The 22,191-nt window shown below is 39.7% G+C and overlaps 2 protein-coding genes across 2 annotated transcripts in view; both read right to left on the reverse strand.

The window, feature by feature from the left end:
* Positions 1 to 22,191, reverse strand: part of LOC306967802 (complement C1q-like protein 2) — a 339,758-nt gene that overhangs the window by 219,310 nt on the left and 98,257 nt on the right. The window lies entirely within an intron of this gene.
* Positions 1 to 22,191, reverse strand: part of LOC306967805 (complement C1q-like protein 2) — a 120,308-nt gene that overhangs the window by 12,239 nt on the left and 85,878 nt on the right. The window lies entirely within an intron of this gene.

The following is a 22,191-nucleotide window of genomic DNA, read 5'->3' on the forward strand; positions in this document are numbered from 1 at the left end:
CTCCCTTTACATCTTAGTTTTCATGTCAGAGTATAAAAATGACAAAACTCGCCCCGCATGATGTTTATTTTATGATGTTTTGTCTGCGAGGTGGGGGCAACCCGGAAGTAGCTGCTGCGCCGCGTAGAAAGTCCGTCTTTCAAGCGGGTTTTCATTCATAAATATTGACAGATTTGACATCCACGTGTCCTGCTAAGGGGCCCCGTGATGACACTATCACCCAAATATGGTATTTTTCCTCCTACGAGACGCTGGTGCGGAAAAGTCGGAGAACGGGCCGCGCATGCGCACTCGCTACAAAACTTCAGGGCTGGTTTTCTCTGAATGAGAGAAGCCGCACTCGGGCAGAGCCTGAGCCCTTATAGAAGCTCCCACAGACTCCAAACTTTCCAGTCTGAGACCTAACAATATTTTGAAGGTTTTTTCCGAGGGATTTTTTAATATCTAATTCCTAGCCTGATAATAAATCAGGCTAGGAATTAGATATTAAAAAATCCCTTTCAGCTTTGAAACGAAAAAAACAGGCGGAATTTGACTTTTTACAGATTTTTTTTCACTGATGATTAGTTTATTGAAAAACTAAACAAAATATCCAAAATCCCCTCTCAAAAAATCTTAGTTACTAATATGTCAATAAAATAAAACCATAAAATTTAATCTGGATCAATTCATTATTTTGATTTCGTTGCCCAAAATATAGGCAATTTTGGCCATTTTAATGCTCAAAATGCCTTATTTTTATGTGAAAACATAAAATGACAGAAAAAGTGCAATGCATTTTTTTTCTCATATTTATATCTGTAATGTTCAGCAAAAGCTTCAAATTGATATCTCTACATTTTTTTTTTTCCTATTCACCTGTAGCGTCTCGCCTTAATCGTATCCCTGTTCCTAAACTTAAACAACTCCCAACTCCTGTTTATACATTTTACTTTATTTACAAGAAAAGTAAAATATATCTTGCCTCACAAATGACAGATTGCCGATTTCACACAGCTGTTAAGAGTCCTGCTCAGTGCAAGTCGAGTTAAATACGTCAATTCCAAGTGTGTTGATTTGACATATTTAGTGACTCGCCCTGCAGACTCGCCGCGCTGCCGTTCTCAACACTTGCTCTTCACGCCTGCCACTGAGCAATGTCCAAAAATACGAGCGCTGACATCATGACACCAATCTGAGCCGCAGCCAACTTCGGGACTCTCCGCTCTTTGCCGTTTTATTTGCCACCAGACCGCTCAAAGTCCACTACGGTGATACGTAAAGACGCGAGTGCCTGTGATCGACGGTGTTTTCTGAAGCGGGATCTCGCCTTTCTTCTCCGGCGATGTCTTTGCGACGGTGGACCTTTTTTTTTTTTTTCCCGGACCACACACGGCGCGTCTGGTGTTAAAGCTGTTATCCACGCTCTGAGCCCCGGATCATTCCCAGCATGCCTCGGTTGCGCTGAAATGTGAGGCGTCCAGGGGGAGCATATGGAAGATGGTTCGTCCAGAGTCACCTCCAGCTGATTGATACAACTGGAACTTACACGGATGCTTGTCTCCGGGGAGAGAAGTGGTCGGGTTCGTCTGCGCAACATACGATTTTCATATTCGGTTTTTAGTCTTTCCAAATGGGCTTGTTGTTTGGCGTGGTCGGGACATCGAAGGCAATCAAATGTAGTTGCAACATTTTTCTCGACATACAGAAGTCTTTCATTGTGTCCTTCATCCACGTTATTTATTCCACCCCTTTTTGATTTCAAATTGTGACAAAATGTGAGAATTGTCCTTATGACTCACATCCTTCCGTGCACTGTGAGCTTAAGGTTCAAGTTTAAAGGCCCTGTATATCACTTTCTTCTCATTTTGTTTGGTAACGTTCTTTTCGCCCCATAGAAGTATGTTGTGATAGTAGCGAATTGTGGAAAAAAAATATGCATGAAGTTGGCATTGTATTACGATTTTGATGTTGTGTATGGTCAACCCAAAAATAAGGGTTTACATTTTTCATCACTATAGATGGTGGTGCCTTCAAAGGGGGACGCTCCAGGATGAAAAAGAAAAAGAGGTTTTCTGATGAGAACCGTGAAAACCGACTATGCAATTGATCTGATCTGAGCGTTGTTGAGATCACTGTGGTGGAAAGTAAAGGCGCCATGCTGACCACTCATACAGTCACTAGGTCATTAACAAACATCAACTTTTTTTCACATAACAAGTTGCATAATGCACCTTTAAGGAAGGGGTGGGCAATTACATTTTGACAAGGAGCCACATGAGTAGCCTGAAGTGAGTTAAAGGGCCGCACAAACAATAACTTGAATTTCTCCCATTGCAAAAATGCACCACATTATATCTCGCTTGATGGTCCTTTTCATTCAAAACTGCATTGACTTAGAAGTTTTGTTTTTCATACATTTCAATAAAATAAATAAAATAAAAACAGAATAAAATCAGAAATAGAGCCATTCTAGCAGGGGATGGTAACGGTGCCTCTGATACACCGCTACACAATTCATTCGTGGCCAGTGCCAAACAAATGATATAAACTATGGAAAGAGTCGAGGGCCAGACAAATGTGTACTTTACCGTCCCATCCTTCGATGATGCTGTGGCAAACGTATTCACCTTATTCCGCCCCGCCCACTTTTGCCTCTTTTTGCGTTGTCTCGGCACTTCCGTTGTCCAGACACTTCCGGTCGAGCGCGAAACCCGTTCATTTAAACGGAGAACGAGGGAAAATATTCTCCGCTCAAATCTGATGTTTAGTCGATTGATTTGTGTAAAATGGCCGATGTTCATTTGCACCAACATGTCAACACTGCAGCGTTTCTCTGCGCAGCCGAAAAACCGCTTTGTTTTCGTGTAGTGACTGATTTTATGTGGACTTCTCTGGCCCCATGTTAACACATAGGAGAAAAGGAGCGGGCACAATTCATGGCGGCGCCCACGCGAGGATCCGGAATAAGGTGAATAGACACAGGACACTCAGACACAGGAAGAACATGCTAACTCCACACACAAAGGCCTTCTTGCTGCTGCCCATATTATGCTAAAAAGTATTATTTGAGCATTTAACCTTGCAACATTTTTGCACAAAGTTTCAGCACAAAAATGTGACGGATTTTAAGGTATATTCAACCTGTCTCAATCTCAATGGCACAGAACGCTAGCCCTCCACCTGCTGATGTCACGCAGTGGTCCTCATAGTCCAGGCACCTTCACTGGACTAATTCTCATGACTCCAGTTTTCAAATGTATTTCAAAAAGATTGAAAAAGTAAAAGCACAACAGGACCCTCAAATTGCAAATAAGAATGCAGACATTTGCACACAACACTCTGCGTGTGTGATACCAGATTCTGTATGTCAGTGTCCTGATGTACAGTATCGCTGTATGGATCTTTGCTGCCTGGTGAATGTGGTGCATGGAGACTCCGATAGTGTCAGTAATAACCTGTGTCTCCGGCGTTCGGCTCATCTCTCCCTTTGAACGATTTGAGGGCGATAAGAGCCAACTGAGCTGTTGCACTCCGTCTGTTCTGTGCTATTTTTAAGAACAAAGCAATCGTTTATTTCTCTTTGTTGTCTGTCCATTAAAATGTCCACACCTGCTAAACGGACTATTCTGAGAGGTTTATTGTCTTATTATTCTCTCATGAAATTCACACTGTGTTTTGCTTTGCTCAGGCATGTTTGAGTAATTTTATTCATTCCAGAATTAAACCTGTGCCGTGTGTCAGGATTGCCAAACCCGGGTAGAGCTACATCATAAATTGCAATCAGATCAAAATCACAGCAAGAAAACGGTACAATGCAAACACGGAGAGAATCTGCAAGCAACACAACATTCTGTCAAACCGGCTCCGGCTGGAGTTTGGATCAGCGGTTCCCAACCTTTTAGTCTTGCCTTAGACCTTTCGTTTGTACTCCGTGTACCTGCTGCCTCCAGGGTATTGACAATAAAATTAAAAACATCATTTATTCCTGAGAAGACTATGTTTTATGTACCAAAATGAAAACATATTTACAAATTCATACATTTTACTGCTAAGTATAATTTAAAATAGGGGTCTCAAATTAAAATTCATGAGGTCCAAATGGAAAATAAATTATCAAGCAACATATGAAGTTAATTGACAATTATGTGGGGATTTTTAAATCCAATGATAATTAGTGTGCGTTGAAAATAATGCAGTTCACTTAACATAATTGAATACGTTTTGTCTCCTAAATTGTAGAATGCCTTTTTTATTACTGACACTATGTCACAGAGCTGGGTTTCTCCTCTTTGCTCAGTCCTCAGTCCAGGGCAGCTCTTTCTGTTTATCTGTGCTGTAGTTGGCGCTCTGTTGCAGAGAGAAAGAGACCGGGCAGGATTTACGGTCAGGTCCAGAGTTCAGATCTAAGGTTCGGCCCGGACGGACTGATGAAAAAATATAATCAAATTCAAGTTCAAGTTCATTCACTCCTAACTAATTGACACTAATACAAACATTGCGTTGGAAATGCTTGTGATTCTTGTATTAGTTTACACATTTACTAAACTAAATAATAAACATTCTCTCAAATGTTAATTCACTTTGACATTGTTAAAACGTGTGTGAACAAATCTCAATTTTAAAGCATAAATGAAAAATGTAAATCACGCTTAGATAAATTTCCCAAATCGTTTAATCCCTTTGCCTAGTTTTCAATAGGTTTGTTGATCATTACATGCAGAACTGTAACATTCTGTTCCAATCTAACTTTAAACCCACCATTGTCCTCGTGCATCTGGACTTGCTTGACAAAAGATGTTCATCGCTTTGTTTTTTTTGGTTGTTTTTGTTTCCAGGAAGCTTTCACCACAAGTTTGTTCAGAAGCCTCTCCCCGTCAGCCACATCAGAGCTGCTGCGCCTCATTGGTGGATCTCTGGGCCAATGGGAAGGCGTGGATGATTTGGGAAATGCCAGCGCTGTCATGTTTATGGCTCTTTAACCTTTTGTGCTCTGACACTTTTACAGCGTTGATGGGAAAACAAACAAAGTAACATACAAACACTAAACTCCGCACTCGCTGTGGCAAATTCACACACTTCTGGATCTTTGCCCGAGACACTGTTATGTTTCCTGTGTTGTGTTTTGTATCATACATGTTTGAGTAATCCCGTACATTCACGTTTTTTAGGGCGCAATACTTGTATCTGTTTTTCATAGTTTTACTCATAAAGCATGAAAAGTACCAATGCTAAGACTAAAAGTATTCCAAAATCATGTATAGCATGCGACCTTATTAAATTGGTCTATTCTGTTTTTCCTTCGTCACAATTCACATTTACCTGAGGCCCAATTTTTTTTTCTCATCAAACGTTAAGGGGGCCAACATCATTTGTGGAATAACCAAAATTAATATTGCATACTTATACAATGGAACACGACTTTACTCAAATGTTCTGTTAGCATTTGCATGTCGGGCTTTTTTCTGATATCGACACTTTAACAATATTTGGTTTACGATACCGATACCTGAATGATCCTTTTTCGACACCTATACTATACTAATTCTATAAAAGATGACCCAATTAAAATTAGTTTCATTTATTTGATCTGAAACACTATTATTATTTATTTATTCATTTATTTTTAATTTATTTCAGGCAGTGACACAAAGGAATACAAGGTAGACTATAATCCACATATTTATGTCATGTTTACAAATGACAATATATAACATAAATAATTAATACGATGATCAATTCTGCCTAAAAGGGAGTGGGAAGAAGAGAACTTATCCCACCCCAAATTCACATTTAGTAATTGACATATTAAGCTCCACTGTTACTTTGTTCAGAGATTTATATACAGATGTTGCATTGTGGTGGCGTTACCACAGGTAGCAGATAATTAAACATCCAAGTAACTTCCTTTAAAGCAGGGGTGTCCAAACTACGGCCAGTTGGCCCACGGCCCACTTTTAATTGGCCCGCTGCAAAATATAAAAATATAATACATTTTTATTTGCTTTAATTTTTCTTTTTTTTTTTTTTTGCTTTAATTGTATAAAATAAAGGAAAATCCATTAATAGAAAACTGTGACAAAGGCTGTTTTTTTCACTTACCATATTCAATTAAAAAGCATAGTTAACATTTTGTTGAATTTGCTAACTTTAATACAATAGAGGTGAAGTTATATATCTGACCTCTTCTGAGTGCGGCCCAGTTTGTATATTTTTCTGAAAAAAGTTTGGACACCGCTGCTTTAAAGGGACTAGATGCACGTTGGTCATTTTTATACTGACTACTGCCACCTCAGGTCTTACATGTAACTGCAGCTTCTATATTAAGCTTGTGCATGACGGCACCTCGGACCCAAAGTAACACCTTTTAGAGTGACAGTGCAGGATTTTAGAGGCAGTTGTGGTGAACAGGTCTGGGCTCATTCTACACATTAGGACATGGCTGGAACATGTTGAGGGAAGAAAATACATAATTTTAACATTTTAAACTCAGTATAGTTCCCCTTAAGGCATCAAAGCACGGTCTTTAACATTTTTGATACTTTTATTTTTTCCATACCAGTTGTACCTAACCATAAAGGTATCATTTAATGAAATGCAGCCCTACTTGCACGCTCAATTGTAATAAAGATATTCAACCATTGATAAACCTAAACTGGGAGCATTATCATCTTCCTTTATGACCAAAAGGCACAGGTAACTAACTATAATTCTTAAAAGTAAAATTGGAACTGGAGACCTGCTTGGGGGGCCAGATTAGAGCTCAGCTGGGCCTCATTTGGACTATTAAAATCTATACATTTTTGTTTTCATTTAAATATTTTTTCGTGGTATGCATAATTATAGCCCCTTTCCAATTATCTTAACAAAGCACCAATAACTTGCATCATGAACAGATTAAAACAGGGGGAAAAATAAATAAATTGTGCAAGTAAAGTACAGTGGGGAAAAATAATATTTAATCCTGTGGGTTATAATGTTGCTAACCACAACGTTGACAGATGTAACCGTTGGCTGATTTCTCATCACAGTCACACGGCCTGCGGTGGTTAATCCCTTAAAGATTCACAGCTTACTCCAGAGTTCGTGTCCATCTGTCCCCGGGGACGCCCCTGATGTCCCTCCTGATGTCCCCCCCCCGGGCGCTGACAGCTCTGAGATGCTCCGGGACATGTGTACTTCGGCGGGGCGAGAGGACACCCCTGTCTCGTCCCCCTCAGACAGAAGACGTATGGGCCGAGTTAGTCCAGATGAAAGCGCTTGAGTTATAACATGAGGAGTGTGAACGGTACTATGTTTGCTGCTTGATCCAGGTCCGAAAACGTGACGCCAGCCATAAATGTCCACTGTACGGGAATAGATCCACAAGTATTCACACATCTCCACAAGGTGTTTCTTTGATTTAGTGCTAATTGCTTATGTGCTTTGAAACCTGATATTTAGGGCTGCAAGGCTAATCCCAATCAAACTAAAATCAGAACTGGCCACATTTAGCAAATCACAGAGGTGGCAAGTATTTAGGTTATATAAAGTTCTCTGCACGTAATAAAGATTCAAGATTTCTTTTATTTGTTCCAAAGGAAATTTATCTTGGACACACAGGATGCCACATAAAAAATACAACGACAAAAACAGTGAACCATACAATTCAATGCTCTGCTCTTTGGCCAGTTCAGAATTCAGGAGATTCACTGAAATGGGGAGGAATGAGTTCTTATACCGGTTTAGTTTTTTGGTTTGTTTTTAATAGGGTCTTTATAATGTCGTCTGGATGGGAGCAGCTCATACTGGGAGTGCAGGACACATGAGGGGTCTGAGATCATTTTCCCTTGCTTGTTTTAATGACAATCTCCACAAATATGTAATTTTTGTGCCGTGTGCACCAACCTAGTTAGTTCTGATTTTATTTTGAGTGTCAAATTACCGAACCACACAGACATACCATATCTGACAGTATCTGAGTATTACACCCATAGCTCTGAGATTGTGGGCCTGTGACTGGCTCAAACCTGGTGGTGTGGTTGAGTTATTGTGTGAAGTGTGAACAGGCTTGTGTCTCCCTGCGATCCTGCCTCACTTGCACTGACGCCAGCCTCACATTCAGAGCCCCACAGAGGTGCCGGGTTAAATGACACTCGGTACAGGCTGCTATTGTCAACTCCTTGTGATAAATTATAAAACTTATTTTGGTACAGGTACAGGTCAGTGTTTCCCAATGACTGACATTTAAGTCGAGTTTTCTCCCTAATAGACTAAAAGCTGCCTGTATAAGTAAAAGATATGTCAAATGATGTTAATGTGTAAAAAAAAAACTGGACTGATTTATAACATAACAGATTATCATTTTTACCCCCAAAACTGTATTAAATACAACAATTCAAATAGGGATTTCCAGTGCCTCCGTAATAAAACGTAGCCTATATTTAAAGGGACTATACGGAGTTTAAAAATGTTACAATTAAGTATTTTCCCCCTCATATTCCAACAATGTCCTAATGTGTAGAATGAGCTCAGACCTGTTCACCACAACTGCCTCTAAAATCCTGGACTGTCACTCAAAAAGGTGTTAATTCGGGTCCGAAGTGCCGTCATTCACGAGCTTAAAGGGATATTTCAGGATTTTTGACATAGGGCCTCATTTCCTAGTTATCCAGAGTGTTGCCGATTTCTGGAGATTTTTTTTTGTAATTCAAGCAGTTCGTATATTTGAAGAGTTTCGTGGCGCTAGACTAGTGCAAGGCTAGCGCATTTCTATGGTATCAGCTAGCCTACATTAAAAACAGTCTGACCCGCTCCACAGAGCACCTGAGGCAAATCACTTATAACACCAGACTAACCATATAAATGTTTGTGTCGATAGAATAATTTTTTGAATATAACTGATCTTGCATCACATGAATGATCACATTTTGAGGGACTATTTTCTAGCAGATCACTCCACCGCTGCGTAGCTTATACAACCACGAAGCTGATGCTGCTCAAATATAAGGTATTTTAAATGCAAAATGGTTAAAATGACTCTATCGACACAGACATGTATATGGTTAGTCTGGTGTTATCAGTGATTTGCCTCAGGTGCACTGTGGAGCGGGTCAAACTGTTTTTAATGCAGGCTAGCTGATATCGTAGAAATGTGCTAGCCTCCCATTAGCCTGATGTAACCCACATAAAATTGTGCCTTTTTAGAATAAATTAAATAATACATTTCTAGTTGCCTGCCTAGGCTGCAACACGTGACCACACCCACGCGCACCTTTTCCCCTCGCGAGATGTCCATCAGCCAATCACGTCACAGTAGTGCTCCTGTACAAGCTTCCTGTTTCTTCTCTCCGGCAGAAGGTGGGAGAGAAGCAACAGGACGGCTGCAACAGGTTCGTAAGCTCACTCTACTTCGCTGTAGTTTCTCCGTTGATTTAAACTAAACCTCCGTTGTACATTCCACGCTTGCAGAGTCCGCTAACCGCCGCCGCAGACGCTGGGGTTCTCGCTGTGGGACAGATTATTGAGTGGAAATCGGTGAGTTGATGCATCAATGTATTGTTCTGATGTAGCGCATTGCCTTGTTTTGGAACTGTCATGCTGGTATTTGAGATGTTTTGATACCATGAATGTTTATGTGTGTGTGCAACACACTTTATAGTCGAGGGTGTTTTGAGACCCATGTTTTATAGTTGTGCGTGTGTTTGTGTGTACACTGGAAGGAAACAAGTCTAGCTAGCGTGCGTTTGCGATGTTTACGATGTTGTTTATTGATTTGGTCCTGTTTATCCGAACAGACCAGTTGCCCTGTCGGGTCCACTCGTGATGGCGAGCTGAGCCTAGAGCCCGAAGAAACAACAATCCCTCTTCTGCGGTCTGGTAGGAGCCGTTGTGGCCAGTCCTCTCCCACATTTTCTTTTCCGCCTTTCGCGTCCACATGATGAACTGTTTTACGCGTATGGACTAACTCACATCTTCAAATAAACTCACTGGACACTGAGCCATCCTTAGTGATGGACTAAGAACTCAAACTTATTGTGGACGGAAGTGTCGGTTAGGTGGGAGCGACGCGTTTTTGTTGTTTTGGATTTATGGGACTGAACTATTTTTGTTGTTGCTGGTTTGTTGTTGGAAAAAAAAAAAAATGCTAATTCAGTAAGGAAAACCACATTGCACTTCTATACCATGTCTTGTCCATGTCTTCCTGCAGGATTGTAAATATTGTAAATAATCTTGTAAATACCCTTTCCACTTAAAGCAGTACTAAGTAACTTATTTACCTTAATAAATCCTTTCCGTAGTCCCTGTGGGGGTAATACAAGTGTTTATGGGATGATTGGAGGGTCTTTCATCTCCCCCTGGTGTCTCTGGCCAGAAAACCATGTTTGCAACTTGACTGCCCCCGGTGCGGAGAAAGCAATACACACTAATGGAATCACGAAGAAGAAGCTAACATGCTAACGGGCAAAGCTAACTGCCGGCTAACGTCACTTTAAACAGTAGTTACAGCCAAGTTTGAGTGAAAAAAATAAAATTCTATTGTATAATTGGATGCACAGTAACCCTCTCTCCCTTCGCCTTTTCTGTCAGCGCAGTATTTACTCTCCAAGACAATTAATAAATTAAAAAATCGTAACTTGCTACTACACCTGCAGTTGCGCTTATGGCCTCTAGGGGGAAGAGTTACTTAGTACTGCTTTAATAATAAGGCAAAGCCACACAAATGCAATAACGACTTGTGTGTACTGTTTTCTGCACCTACACCTCCCTGAGCGTATCTAAATCTTCTGGTCCAGCCCAATCGAACAAGTATTTATCCATACATGCTACACTAGCACCACGTAACTCTCCAAACATAAGAACTGCATACATTACAAAAAAAATATCTCCAGAAATTAGCAACACTCTGGATAACTAGGAAATGAGGCCCTATGTCAAAAATCCTGAAATATCCCTTTAACATAGAAGGTGCAGTTACACATATGACCTGAGGTGGCAGTAGTGAGTATAAAATGGCTAACTTGCATCAAGCCCCTTGAATATTGGCTCTTGGGTGAACTCCGCACAAGTCGCATAGTGTCTTGCATAAAAGTAGCTCGCCGGGTAACAACGTTTGGAGACCCCTGGGCCAATATCACAACAGGAGTCGCCTCACAGGGCTGTACAAAACATTAACACAGGGAAACAAACAACCAATTTAATGTCCAAATAAGCAGTCAGCATCGGACCCTTCTACACGACAAGAAATATGTCAGATGTCTGCAGTACTAAAATAGTCCAGACGTCTGTTAATTATAGTCTGCTCTAGTTGTCAGTGGCCATTCCAGAGAAAGGGAAAAATGCTGTGTATAGATGTATTGTAGAGGCTTAAAACTGCTTTTTTGCACATTCATAATGAAACCACATCACTGAATGGATTACTGAAATATGAGTGAATGGAAGACATACTATTCCAGGAATGATTTTAGGATGCATACATTAAAACACACAAACATGTTGATTTAGTACAATAGTTTTCAGATCACTTGATGATTAAAGAACATCCACAGTAGTGAAGGCAAAAACATGAAACAAAATCTCCTTGTAAGTGTTGATCAGTTATTTAAAGCTGCCTTTCATAAATCTCTATTTGCCCGCTCCCCTTTGTAACCACGCTCCCGCGCTCTCAGATCTGATAATGTCACTTATTCCGCAGCTCTTCAGGCGTAATTGCATAATAAAAGGCTTCCGTGTGAAATTACGGCGCGTGATGCAAATTTCCAAACAATTAGACAAATTAACATTTCCCAGCCAATTATCGCGCCGCGCATTCACGCCGTATCAGCCCGCACGAGGAGTGTGTCCGGGCAGCCAGGCTTTCATTTACATGCAAATGAAGGCAATAAAACAACGTGAAGGAGCGTGCACAATGTCCCATGTGAGGGCTACAGTACAGGAGGCTGGGGGGGAACACAATGGAGAAGAAGAAAGACGATTGTGAGCAGTTTGTAATTAGCAATGTGTCTGAGTGAGTCAGCTCCACAGCACTCCAGTGTCCCCTATCAACCTTATCAATATTAAAGCATGGGTCAAATGCAGAAGTTCCATTTTCCTATATGGACGACAACGTACATCCTACCCGACCTCTAGATTTACCCTTTTCCACTATCGCCCTTATAGTTTATTGAATTTTTTTATCCAATACAGTATTTTTAGACTAATTTTGTTTATTAAGTCAGAAATGGGATATGTCCACTTTAAACAGTATACATTAAAATGGATGCTTCATTTACTTAATTGATTTCATTTTGTGAGTACATTTTGCCTTTTTAACTGTGAAATTCACAATATTTTAATCAAAATATGTTGTACATAACTTGCTTTTCATGCCAGCTTTTTATGTGGAGTCCTCCAAGGTTCATTTCTAGGGCCACTTTTATTCCTTTTTTAATATTGTTAGGACATTTATATTGTAGTATTTGCAAAAGATGCAAATACTACCATAACTCTGGAGCGTTATGGCCCCCTTGACTATGTGAGTGCCCCAATAATAATTCAAAGTAACAGATCTTCCTCATTGAGTTCAATATGAAAATACGAATGACAAAGACTGAAGACTGATATGTCTGTCTGGGTACTATACTATATTGTGACAAAATTTGTGATTTGAACTGAACAAGTTATAAAAACAAGTTTGTATTTTCATATCTGCAATGAGCCTTTCTCTTTGGAGGATTGATACGGTGTTTAAAATGTTTTTGTGAGTTTTAATGTTGCAGACACAATCTTGGTTTTGTCTGGTTCTCTTGTTTGCCTCAACTAGCCTCTAAAACTAAATGCTAGCTTTTGATAAACATAATCATTTGCCAGTCATTGGGCAATTTTCAACCATGCGCATTACAATCCAACGTAAAAGCCACCTTCAAACTGTCTATTTCCCGGTGGTTGCGTTCAAAGCCCCGTCTCTCTGCGCGTTGAGCCGCCAGCAGGCCCGGACACGGCGGCGACTCGCGTCGGCCCTTTCCTTTTGACAAATGGATAGCTGCTGTATTTAGCACGTCGCGGCGGTGAAGGGAGCTTGCGCTGTTTCCTATCAGGGAAGCGTGAGGCCTGCGATGACAGATGACCTCCAGGCTCCAGGAAATAGCCAGTTTCATCAGGAAGACGCGCACTCGATAAGCAATTTGGGCCCGTATAATTACAGCGGCCGACGATAGCAGTGTCCGTTTAGCATCTTCTGATCGACACAGGAAGGGAGATTCTTTTTAAGTACACACAGCGCTTGGACAGAGTTAGGCTTTTAAAAGGGGCAGCCGTGTTTTTAACCCCCGAAAGGTGGTCATTGACAGATCGGAACAAGACAAATCACTGCTAGTTGTGCGTTCGGAGAAAGCACGGTGTTCTTTGTCTTCGGCTACTCGTTCAGTACGTTGTAGCAAACGGATAAGAAAACAAGCAGAGCAGTCATCTGTTTTTGAATAGATTTTTAAACTTTCCACTCAAAAGCAACCCAGTGGCACCAATATTTCTCAAAGTAGCTCCCCAAAGGTGTCCGAGTTAAACATATCAAACTTACGAGTCACATTCACAGATGCATTTTCTATGTGCTCCAAATATTTGAGTGATGAGCATTTTGATTACAATCTGTAAACATACCCGGTAAATCATAAATAAAGCATAATTCACTTTCTTTTTTGAGCTGAAATAGGCTATATGTACTTTTCTGTCAACAGCCATTTTGCAATTCTTTATCAGTAGCTTGGGATCTATCAGTTACACAATTTTGCGGGGTAAGAGCAAACTTTAACCTTAGATAATAATAACATAATAATAGATAATCACCTACCAGATCAGTTCTGGTAAATAGATCTAGTTCAGTGTAATGTGCTAATGCTAACTTTTTTAAATATCTCAAATTATTATGGAATGTGCTAGAATTTCACTGCACAACTCCACAATCTACTAAAAAATCATTGTGAGTTCTCTTGACCCATTCTCATTTCCTTTAATAATTATTTATTCATATTCTAGCTGATAACAAGTTTTCTAAAAACAGGCTTTTTCGGCAGATTTTCGGAATGTTTTTGAATGTGCCAAATTAGTCATTAACTCTGTTCAACTGAATTTCAGAAGGAAACATGGAGCCTACGATGGAGTCACACACACTGCGCAGTCCGATAATGCACAACTGGCCCTAGCAGGGTGTGGCAGTACAAAGCATCTTGACATACTTTTCGCCCCTGTTCATGGTCCCTGTCAAATAATTAAAATAAATTAAACTAAGCTTCTACGATTACAGGTTATGTCCGTCCGATTATCTTCTCAGGCAGCGCATTTAAACACCCAAACATTTGCTAAACAGTCGGCAAGGCTAACCTCGGCAACAATTGAAAAGTAGCATAGCTTAAATTAGGGTTAATAACCACTGAACTTTTGCCGGCTCTTATGTCTACGCTACGTATGTTCAGGAAGATGTTATCAGCTTACCTCCGTGATCTATGTCCGTCCTGTGTTTTCCTTCGTCTGGCGTCTGTGTTTTGACGTACGTGCGCTGCTTTCCGTCGGCTTCGTCAGCGCTACCACAGCGCCAGGAGGCCACAACTCCTGGCTACCTTAGCTTAAATTAGAGCTAATAACCACTGAACTTATGCTGCCTATTATATCTACAATTTAAGCAAACCTGTGCACACTGAATGACAGTGATATAAACGGTGCAAACGGCGAGTGTGTGATAGCTTCCTGAAGAGGGAAGTGTTTTTATGACGCGAGTGAAGTAATGCTTCTATGTATTATTATTCTGTATACATTCTATGAACTTTGGTGAGTATAACATCAACCTGTCCAGGGACTGCGGGTGGAAATTAGCCTTTTTGCAATAACCTGACACATGACATCTCTTCTTTTATTTTGATCAAATTAAATAAAATTCAAATTCAAAGGCTAACTTCGGCAACAAATGAAAAGTAGCATAGGCTTAAATTACAGTTAATAACCACTGAATGTTTGCCAGCTTTAATGTCTACGATACAGAATGTTCAGGAAGATGTTATCAGCTTACCTCTGTGATCTATGTCCGTCCTGTGTTTTCCACCGCCTGTATTTTACCGCGTGTGCGCTGCTTTCTGTCGGCTTCAGCCGTGCTACCACAGCGCTACGAGTCCACAACTCCTTGCTAGTGCACAACTCCTAGCTAGCTCATCTTAAATTAGTGCTAATAACTACTGAACGGTTTCTGCCTTTCATGTCTACAATACAGAATGTTCAGGAAGATGTTATCAGCTTCCGTGATCTATGGCTGTCTTGTATTTTCCTCCGCTTGGCGCCTGTATTTTCCCGCGTATGCACTGCTTTCCACCACAGCGCTGAGAGTCCACAACTCACAACAAGCCATCAAACATGACAGAAATCCCTCCGACCACACAAGTAAAGTTTATCACGGGCAGCTAATCGTCACTCATAACCAACTGATCTCTGCTCGACAAAGACGTACGGTGAAGCTGAAATTTGTCCCGATTTAAAAATGTCACCCGATTTAAAATAGAGTCAAAATCCTCCCGAAAATCGCAACAGCGCGGGCCCAGCTTCACAAAGACGCAACGTAACTTTTCATCTGCGCTCGTCCTTTATTTTCATACAACTCTCGCTGGAGCACTTTGTTGTCAAATGTAGAGTGATTTACGGACAAAATGTTATGTTTTGCTAAGAGAAACTGGCTTTTTTTTTTTTTCCCGCCAACTGCTAGCATAATTGTAAGCAAAACAAATGCACCTGCACGAGCGCTACTAACGTAAAGTAAATCACTCGGGAATAAGCAACAGCGCCTGTCATCACCTTTAATTCTGTCTGAATGGCGCAGACAGGATTTGAGTGCGCTGTCATATTTATGATCTGATCCAAATGCCAAGACTGATGGATGGCTGACTGTTTTTTTTTCTGTAGGGCATTCCGTCTCGGTCTGAACACACCTCGCCGTTATTGGCAGCTTATCATCGCGCTCATTGTTTGCCTTGAGATGGAATGAAATCTGATCAAATTCTCTTTACAAACTGCTGTCATGTTTACACCGCGTTCCAAATTATTATGCAAATGACACTTTTCTCTGATTGTCTAAACTGTCAACTCAAGTGACAGTTGTCTTTAACTGTTAGAGGATCATATGATTGTGGTTGAAAACATCTCCCAGTGACCTCCAAGTGAGTTTTTTTCAAAAATATATAGAATAAAAAAACTCAAAATCTACTGTTCAAATTATTATGAAACTCATCGTTCCAATACATTTTAAAGCTTTTAATTAACTGAACATGGTCATTTGTTGAATTTGCAGCATATTCACTGAAATCAAAAGCCATTTCAATCAAAAACATCCTAGCAGGTCAAGTTATATTTTAACATAGGAGCCTTGCTTTGATAGCAGCTTCAAAATTCTTAAATCCACTTGTGAGTTTCTGCTTGGATTTCTTTGCAGGATGTTAGAATAGCCTCCGAGGGCTGCTGTTTGGATGTGAACTGCTTGTTGATGCTCCAAAGGTTCTCAGTAGGGTTGAGGTCAGGATAGGATGACTCTGCCACCTCCTGACGTCACAGCTTTGTTGGGACACGGTGGCCATTCACCAACCATTCACTACTCCATCCATCTGACCATCCAGGGCTACACGGCCTCATCACTGAACAAGACTGTTTGAAAATGAGTCCTCATGTATTTCTGAGCCACTGCAGCCGTTTCTGTTCGTGAGCTTCAATTAACGGTTTAGGGGAGGCCGGATAGAAGGTTTATGCACAACTGCAGCCTCTGGAGGGTCCTACACCTTGATGTTCGAGAGACTCCAGAGGCACCAGCAGCATCAAACACCTATTTGCTGCTTTGTAGCAGCTGTTCTCTTAATCTGATGTGTTTGTCTGGCAGAAACCATCCTCATTGTGCCTTAATCTGCACAAACCTGAGTGTGCTCTGAATCAACCACAAATATGTTATCAGAACAATGATTACACTTAATCTTTCATAAAATATAAATAATATATAAGGTTTTCACACCTAGACCAAGGCATTCAACTATTTCACACTTTTCATCAACAGAGAGATCCTTTTTCCTTCCCATATTGCTTGAAAATGGTAATTAATAAAGTGGAAAATCCTTTTTCAGTAGTTTTTTCCCCTAACTGGGCTTAACCTGACAACTGTTTTTTTTTTTTTTACCTATTTGACACTGAAATACAATTTGCATAATAATTTGGAACGCGGTGTAAGAAGTCAAGATCTCAAGGCTTTTTCATTAAATATAAGATATCTGACAAAATAAAAAGTTGAATTAAGGTATTTTTAACGAGTCTCTTAATCTGCATTTGTATATTTCAATAAGGAAACATTTTCGAAACTGAGATAATACTATAGATAATAACATATTGAGCAACACCTCTCTGTTTTTATATTATTGATAGAAACACTTGCTGTGTTGCATGTTTATATGCCTATAATAGACCTGCTTGTCCCACATAAGCCATATCTGCTCATACATGGGCTGGGAGAGAGTGAGGAGTGGGGGTAATTTCATGCTTGGCGTCGGACTGAACAGCTGAAAGTGCCTTGAAACCTCCTATATCAAGACGAGCCACTTCTACTCTCCGGAACCAATGAGCCGAGACTGGCAGACATTTATACACTACTCACCTACAGTACAATCTAGTGTAGGTGGCCAGTAAGTAAATCCACTCAAATACTGTACTTAAGTAGTTTTTTGGGGTCTGTACTTTATTTGAGTAGTATTTTTGTTGATAAGTTGTTACTTTTAGTCATGTTTGAAAGACTTTTACTCAATTGATTAAGGCAAGACGCGGCAGGTGGTCAATGTTGAGCTAATTTTCTCCAAAACATCTTGTTTTAATGTCAGAGTAAAAAAAGACAAAACTTACCTTATACGATGCTTATTTTCATGACGTTTTGTCTGCTAGCGACTCAGAGATTTTCAGGAGGTAACGATGTATATTCATTCAAAAACATTGACATGTTTGGTAGCCATGTGTAACACAAAAGGCAACTGAGATGGTCATTTTCCAAAAATTAAAATTACATAGAAAATACCATCTAAAAAATGTCAAAAATCAGCAAAATAAAACCATAAATTCAAACTTGGCTCGATCCATTATTTTGATTTTGTCGCTTAAAATATAGACTATTTTGGGCATTATTTTGTGCATAAAATGAAAAAAAAATTAAAAAAAATTGTCATATTTAAATCAGTAATATATATTTGTGCATCTTGATTTTATGCAGTTCACAGTGTCAATCATGCATCTCAGAATAATGTAATGACTAAATTGTATTTTTTAATAACTTAAACATAATTTCCAGTTGAAGTACATGTGTGATTCACATGTTTTTTCACGTGGCATCCCCCAAGGTTCACTACTTGGACCACTTATACCACTCTTCTCTAAAATGCACCCTTGCCAATAACTTTTGTACAGTTAAATTTTTTAAGTATTATTTTTTGCTTTGTCTTAAATGTCATTAAGCAAACACTATTGTTTACTTCGGGGGCAAAAACAGCATGCATCAAGATGTGCCGTTTATTTGCACAAGTCATTGTTTTTACCATGATGGAACTATTATTTAATGCATTGATGTTGCCTACCAAAACCCCGGAAGTGACGACATCACAATCAATCGTATGAAAATCAACAGTTCAACTGTTGCCCATTGTCCTTCATATCAGCGTTTCTCATTTGATTTATACTAGTTGGCACCATACACTATGAAAAACATTGGCTTGGCATTGCTATTAGCAGTTGAAGCCTCATAGTAAATGGGAGCAGGCTACAGGAGTTCCTTGCGCTAATGAAGGCAAGGCAAGGCATGTTCATATCACGCATTTCGTACACAAGGCAACTCAATGCGGCTGCATTGAATGAACATTAACTTATCCCCCTCTTTAAGTTGTCGTCTTTAAGCTTGTCATTCTGACCTCCACGTGTTTGTACATTGTCCTATTTCTTTCCTTAGTTTTTATTTTACATTTTTTGGCTCCAAAATCCCAGTCAAATCGTTAGCACGCCCTGAATGGCATTGGCGGAAGCCAATCTCACTTCATCCACAGCTATTCACACTTAGAAACTAACTTCCAACTAGCCGCAACCAAAGTAAAAATACTAATTTACTAAGTTTAACTTAAATGTATGGACAGTATTTCCTCACTGGCTGCAGCATTAATAATAGGATTGATAATTTAAAAAAATGGAAAAATAATTTGGCAACAGTCATTTCTGGCAAAGGCCCATGATCCACTGAAACCACATGACTCACTTCTATAGATCAAACCTTTCATTCAAAACACAATATTGATGCTGCACGAAAGCCGAAAGTCTTTCTTCACTCCTCACATCTGTTCACACTAACTACTGTCCTGCCTAACAAACACTGTGGGTAAAATCAAATAAAAACATCTTTTGTCATGAATTTCAGATATAAAAGTTTATTTGGAAACATGGTTAAAATGTACATATAGTTCACCATCATCTTTCATATTCCCTTTCCATTTCTTTCAGGTTTAATTCTTTTTCATTTCTTTTTTTTACTTTATTCTGCTGTTTCGTGCAACACACAAAGTGGCTTAAAATTGAGCAGGATGTATACCAAACCAAAACACTAAATGAAACAATGTGTTTTTTCAAAAGGGATATAATTTACTTTGAGTCTGTGTCAATATTAGCACTACACTTTGATTGTTATTCTTCTGGAATGGTCGTCGCAAAAAAGATAATTGGAGATTATCTGAACTTTAAAGTTGATATGTGAGGACTGAGCTGTGTTTTGGATGCGAAGGGCTAAACAATACGAATGTTTAAATTGTATATTTTATGAAACAAATCTAAATCTCCAAACTTTGTTTTCTGAAAATATTTGACTGATTATTGTAAAGACAATGTTTTGTATGGCCTCAGTTTTTCATCATAGTAACTGTAAAAGCAATAACAGCAACCTGACATCACAAACGAAACAATACATCTGGAATAATATCATTTTTAGAAGTTCATTTGAATCGGTTTAGCTTGCCGTGGTTCTCAAACTGTTGTTGGTAACTACTTCAAGACTTTACTGCAGGTTTAGACTTTTTATCTAAATTTGATGCAATTTCATATAGGCTTTTCATTGCATGTAAGGGTTTTTGTTGGTTCAGGTTCTGGCTCGATCAATTGTTCAGATTTCGTGCATGGTTCCCTATTCACCTGCAGAGTCTCGCCTTAATTTGTTAATTTCTCTTTGATTTCTCAGTGTTAGTGATAAGAAATTGAAAAGGGGGTTGCTATGCCATGTGCTCACACATACATATGTCAAGCATTTAGTGGTTCACATGGATGAAACTGCTGGTGTTGGCCTATCCATTTACACATTCTGGTGCATTCTTCTCCCAATTTTCCATAGATTTATGTTCACAAAATCTCAGTCTATCACTTGGTCCATACAAAACAAACAAAACAAAGGCTGGTTTTGTGACTTTGTCCGTCCCACGTAAAAGTCGAATCGAGAAACAGCAGAGCGATCTATTCCATTCCGTGTCCGTCCAGCCCTCTTCTGTACACAGTCCGCCATCCAGGTTCCAACAAAATCTTTGGTTTGTCTTGGCGTTGGTTTCTGAGACTGTTCCTCTTCAGATTTTTAAATTAAAGATCACATATTTACAATGTACACGGTGGCGGCGCGCGCCAAAGCAGTGGCGATCGGTTCTGGTCAGTGCTGACAGGTGGAACGTCCATACGGAAAACAAAATAGCTATTTATTTGCAGCTGTGGCCGATTGCAAATGTCTTAAGTGCTGCATTTTGTTTTTGATCAATACCAAGTCAATGGTACAGAAAATAAAAATCAAGAGCTTTTATTATTCCCTGATAAAAAACAAACTGGAGTTGTATTTTTGTTCCTCTCTAAGGTGATTGAGAAGTCCTGCAAAAAACGTCGTTGCCCTTGCAGATGTCACGTGGTGGCACTTTGATCATTTCAGCACTCAAATTGCCTTCACACCCCAGCATGTTTTGCTAGTAGCCAACACTTCAATGAGACATTCCACACAAAATCAACATTTTGGAGCCATGTTATAACATTGATCCCTCGTCAAAAACAGTCCTAGAGTATTTATTTCACTCGTTCACTTGGATTTTAAAATCTCATGGAGAGAACAAGAAACCTTCCACCGTACGTTCATATCCTACCAAATCCCACCTGTCAGCGTTTAGACAGAACACTTTGCGGCTACAAAGTCTTTCCAATGTCCACCATTGTCATCCTACCTCTGGATATTTACGGAAACAACACATTTATTTTGCCCCGCCGGTTTGGAAGAGTGTTGAGTATCTGTCATCTTTCTGAAGTCTGTTCATGGAAGAGACTGCTATTCACATTTTGATTTCCGCCATGGGGTTCGGCAAGTATAGACTTGAGAAAACGGGTAAACATTTCCAAAGTATACGGTACGTTTCCAATTGGTTTTCAGATTCTAGAATGTGCTGATGTCCCTCCATCACACGGGGGATGGAGCTAGTGTGTCTGTCTTGACATTATGTAAAGGAAAATCCACAAATGTCGAACTTAAAACTATAGATTTGTGAAAAGGTCCATTTTGTGTGATTAATGTATCCAAACACACCACTTAAGTCGTAACATATGCATGTAGAAAATATAGTTCTGTTGTGCACTATGATCTTGACATGAACCATGGGGTTTAAAAATAGCACCCATCTTTTGACTTTCAATCGTCAAAATGCATATGTTTTGACCTGTTCAGGGGGATTAACATGGACCTATCCACAAACAAACTGGTCTGGCACAAGGATCAATTTCTTCAAAGAACAAAGAAACAAATGGTGTCAAAAAGTGATGAAATGTTTGAACACATGGCGCGATTGAAATATATGATTGTGGATTTGAGATTTTTCTTTCCCATTTTCAAGCGTCAACCATAGAGTTCTAACTGAGATTTTTGTCATCATCGAATTCTAGGAAATCAACCCAACCTATCCATGGGTTTCACGCTGCTTTGACAATTCCAAACATCTCCCCATCAAATGTCAAATAGGTCAAAAGACATTAACAACAATAAAATCCGTTTCTCTCATTATTGTTGAAAAGTCGTGATCTATTTCAACACGTGGATTTACGGATTTCTGGTTTGGATATATCCTCCCAAATAGGTTGCGCTCACATTCCAAATTTCGATGTCATAATCTCAGATGATGGGCAGGATCCAATGCCACTCTATGGGAGAGA

Source organism: Gobius niger (assembly GCF_951799975.1).
Source record: "Gobius niger genome assembly, chromosome: 9".
Classification (NCBI taxonomy): Eukaryota; Metazoa; Chordata; class Actinopteri; order Gobiiformes; family Gobiidae; genus Gobius; species Gobius niger.